Raw genomic sequence first — 5,000 nt, 5'->3', positions numbered from 1 at the left:
AAATAAACTCAATACTCGGATTATTTCATATTGGGGTCTTCGCAATTTGAGTCATCTTTGTCTTTTATAGACTCATAGCTAATAAAATGTCTTTCAATTTGTTTAATATCACAGTCATCTTTGTTTTGAAGACTCTGTCCTTAATGTTAAACTATGTGCATAAAAAATTAAACAATTAAGGAAAGGGAAGAAATATTGACACCAAAACACGAAAAAAAAAAAAAAAACAATTTTCCTTCTATCTTCGAATAAAAAGCCACATGAAAAGAATAGTGTTTCGAATGTCAAAGGCAAGAAGTGGTATTACAATCCTAAACTGTCAATGTACCGAAACCCCTTTCTACCCCCCCCCCCCCTCACCTCCATCACAGAAATAAAATAAAGCCCAAGAGGAAAATGGATAAACTGGAAAAGTAAAGGAGGAAGAATAAACTAGAGGGAAAAGGGAGTAAAAGGCAATTAGTTGAAACAACAATTCCTGTAGAAGGGTTCGTACTTGACTGCTGCCAGTGATTAAGAGCTCCATCTCTCTCTCCCTCTCACTCTCTCCCTCACTTTGCGAAACTCTGCCATTCCCCTGTCCCCTCCTCACTTCATCTACTCCAAAATCTCTGGCTCAAAAGAAAATAGTTGGACATTTATTTTTTCTTTTTTTTTTTGCAGTGGTATCAGATCGTGTTCCCATTCTGTCAATTGCTTGCAGTTTGCGTTTTCACTCCCCTAACCTAACCTAACCAAAGCAAACCTAACCAAACCAATCCACAAACCAGGATCACCACCCCCTAGTCAGTATACAGTATACGATCGAACGGTGTGTCGAACCCGGTTGACGAGCCTGCCTGTCAAACGGTTCGAAGAGGGGGAGTCAGTCACAAATGCATAAGGTTTGTGGACATTGAAGCCCCGCCCACAAAATTCAGGTGAAAACAGACTTTCTTCGAACCGTTCGACAAACGTGTTCGACAACCAAATACCCCGTTCACAAGTTCAAACATCATTTCAAACACTTGTCTGTCGAACCGCGTTCGACGAAGTGTTCGACCGTGTAAAGCCGCCTTTAGGGTTAAATAGTCCGTGCTTATCAACAAGGTTCCTGTTGCCTGATCAGTAACGTCTCTCCTCGCTTAGACTCATTAGTACATTTAGTGTCTGCAACCTTACCATTCTTGTGAGCTAAGGTTGGGAGGTTTGGGAAGCCAATAGGTCTATCTGCTATTTGCTGAGTCATCAGCAGCCATTGCCTGGCCCTCCCCGGTCCTAGCTTGGGTGGAGAGGGTCTTGGGCGCTGATCAAATAATATATGATCAGTCGTTAGGGCATTGTCCTGCTTGTTAGGGCAATGTCACTGTCCCTTGCCTCTGCCTTTCATGAGCGACCTTTGAACCTTTAAACCCTTAAATGGTCGCCAAACAGACAATGTCTTCAGAGTTTCGTCTATCCGCAGAAGGAAATTTAATATTCACTGAATCACATGCTCTATGAATCAAGCATGATTCCATATTGAGATTCATCAGAGTTTTCAATCATTTTTCATCTCGACATTACATGAAATTAATTTCCGATACACAATATTCTACAAACAAATGGTTAATGCAATTAGTTGATGAAGAGGGTGTGTCATATTGGTAACGCATTCCATCCAAAAGCTAACAATTCGTAAAGAAGAATAATGACTATGCATACAATACGAGCACAGATAAGTACCACAGTGCACAAAGTAATCTTATTTGATGCATATTTATAAGTGAATGAAGCCAAGCTTAATAATCTTAGCAAGATGTGTAACCTAATTATATTATGTAATTATCATAGAAAGAATAATTGCATAACCCATCTTAACGATAAAGAACAGTATATCCATCATTTGATGGAAGGTTTTGAAAAGAGAGGTCTTGAGAAGCAGACCCCTTTGATATGTTAATTGGTTTTATGCTAATGTAATGATAAATGCCGACGATAACTGACGTCTTTCCGTTTATTAGTCGCCAGAACAATTCGTGAACCCTCGAGGAAATGAGAGACGCGAATGAAAGCGCATCTTCTTAACAAGAAACCTCATATTCAAAACAATGAAATCTAATTATCTGCCATGTAATTGAAATGCATGAATCTGCACGTCAGAAAATTCCCTGCCATTCAATTAGACTGTTTGAAAATTCTATTGTACAAAACAAACTTTGGGGGATGTAACTTGCATCGATATTGAGATATTCACTGCTAAGAATAATTTGATAAAATTGTGATTATATAATTACGAAGTACAATGGAGACAATAACCATATAACTGAATACCATCATACGAACAAGTATTATAATGATTCGAGGATTTTCTTGATTCTACGCGACTTGAAATAAAATATCCACAAATGTTACGTCACTAGCTCTCCTCTTTGAATATATATATATATATATATATATATATATATATATATATATATATATATATATATATATATATATATATATATATAAGTATACCGCTCTTAGTAGAATTAGAATACAAAATTACTTCTGGATTCTTTGTATTACCCTAACTCAGTTTTTCTTCCTTATGCTTGTTTGACAGTAGGAATAAATTTTTATTCTTCTTGGCCTCATAGGACAGAATTTGTACTCCCTCTTCGCTATACACAAACCCACTTTCATACAATCCACTATTCTATGTGTCTCCAAAGCCTGCCCAATAATGTGTGAAATTCTTGGATGTGGCAGGTGCTAATTTCTTAACAATGCACTACTTTGTTAGCTTCTATCATATGTATGTGGTCGTGATCATGTGAATCTCGCCGACCGTAGCTCAGATTTGTTTTCCTCGCAGAAAGTTGTATTGGAATTTACAGTGACAGAATAAGGATTTTAACGGTAAATATTAGAAGTTCATAAACTTTTTGATCTTGTGCAATTCTGTAATATCAAACTGAGTTTCATTGTTGAAGATTACTTTAGATGTAATACTAACAGAGATACCCGTCATTGCCCAGGTGTAGGATTAAAAAGCAATGTCATTATAAGCTACTAGTCGATTCATGTAAGTTATCTCTGTGATGACTTATTCAGAAGTGCATGTTTGTTTTAATGACTAGATACTTATCGTCTTAATATTTCATTTGTAGAAACTGTGCAACTGTGGAGATGAAACATTTCCTATGTTAAGGTCGAGAAGATAATTGTAACAAAGTCAGCTGAACATTTCCACTTCTGCAACACAATCCAGGAGGTCCATTCTTCAATTTCAGTGCATCACCATGGTAAAATTTTTGTGACAAGCCAATTTGTACTATCTCTTCTGTTTCTTACCATGCCTTGGGTCATAAGGGAAGAGACCAAGACGCTATTGTTCTGCATTAAACGGACGTGCTCTAACTTCTGCACACCTGACTCTATCAATATGGTGATTATTCTCTACTTCTACCTGTGTTGGTTTCACTGAGCAATCATTCTTTGTCGGTTAGCCTGAAATCGAGTCATTCTTTTATTTCTTGATTCCTGATATCTTAGCACTGCAATTTTTTGTTGATTGTCTTCAAAGCAAGAATTTCTCGGGTCTTCTTTTTCTTCATCGTCTCGCGTAGCTGCCATTCTGTTGGCATTGATGTTCATTCCATCTGAAAGGGCGAGAATTTCTTTGGTCTTTGTCTTCTTCTTCACTCATAGCTGCCATTCTGCTGGTATTAATGTTCCTTCTATCTGAATTTATACAAGGGTGAGGGTACTTCCCCCTTCATAGTTCTCTTAAAGGGCACTAATAATTTTCAAACCACTTCCGTTGTCTTTCTCAGAAAATTTTACATAAGTACACGTTTTTAGTTTTTATAGAGAATCGTACATATTTGAGGTTTAACGTTGGTGGGATTCTGCTCACCATAGCACCCTTAAGGTGTCAATGACCACTTCCATTGACTTCCTCGGTAAATTTTACATAATACACTTATTTTTTATGTAAAAATTAATATATTTGAAGTTTTAAGAGGTTTGGGGGTCTGCCCCCATAGCTCCCTTAGGAGAGCACTTAGAGGTTCGGGACCACTTGCATTATCTTCCTCGAAAAATTTTATATAAGAATGCACTTTTAGTTTGTATGTAGATTCTCTAACCTCTCTTTCTATAGGGGACACACACTAACACATACACACACACACACACACATATATATATATATATATATATATATATATATATATATATATATATATATATATATATATATGTATATATATATATATATATATATATATATATGTATATATATATATATATAGATAGATAGATAGATAAATAGATAGATATATTATTATTGTTATTACTGTTTTATAGACAATAAGAGTTAATTTAAAAGGTGTTTCTCTTTTTTCTTTATTGTCAGAAGGCTAAAATATCTCGGCTCATAAATGTGTATATTGTTTTATGTTGTAATTCATGTACGTATATGTGCATTTTGTCTGCTCTTCCTCCCGCTTATATGTACGTGCATTGTAACCGAAGAGCCCGAAGTAATAGCCGTGTGTACAACATCAATGTCAGTGTTTTTGCATTTTAGTCCCTCATGTTGATTGATGTTCATATGAATGACTTTGATGCGAAATTCAACGCTCCATTCGACGTGTGGTCAAATGCTTTGGAAATTTCTCGTCCATTGTCCTCATGGAAATTCTGATGGATTCTTTGTGAATGATGTACGCAGTTTTAGTTCAGTTTTTTGGGAAATTGATTAGGACGGAAAGTCAACGCATTTTGTCATGTTATTCGAAGGATTATAGGTAGCACTATACAAAGTTTCCTGTTAAATATCTATAGATACCAGTATTTTCTCACTAGGCTTTAGACTTACGAATCAAAACGCATATTGCAGTTTTTGTATGCAATGGCCTGACAGTGTGATTTGCATGACATGGGGGAAAATCAACATTGAAAATGTCTATGGAAATTTGAATTAATTAAAGAACACTTGAAATATAAATTCATTAAAGAACACTATCTTACAGAAACATCACATTCTTATG

The 5,000-nt window shown here is 35.8% G+C and overlaps 1 protein-coding gene across 1 annotated transcript in view; it reads left to right on the top strand.

Annotated features, from left to right (window-relative positions):
• Positions 1-5,000, top strand: part of LOC137654977 (cytosolic carboxypeptidase-like protein 5) — a 384,651-nt gene that overhangs the window by 363,862 nt on the left and 15,789 nt on the right. The window lies entirely within an intron of this gene.

The sequence above is a fragment of the Palaemon carinicauda genome, chromosome 16, assembly GCF_036898095.1.
Source record: "Palaemon carinicauda isolate YSFRI2023 chromosome 16, ASM3689809v2, whole genome shotgun sequence".
In the NCBI taxonomy this organism is placed as follows: Eukaryota; Metazoa; Arthropoda; class Malacostraca; order Decapoda; family Palaemonidae; genus Palaemon; species Palaemon carinicauda.
This window is presented reverse-complemented; position numbering and strand designations above follow the sequence as displayed.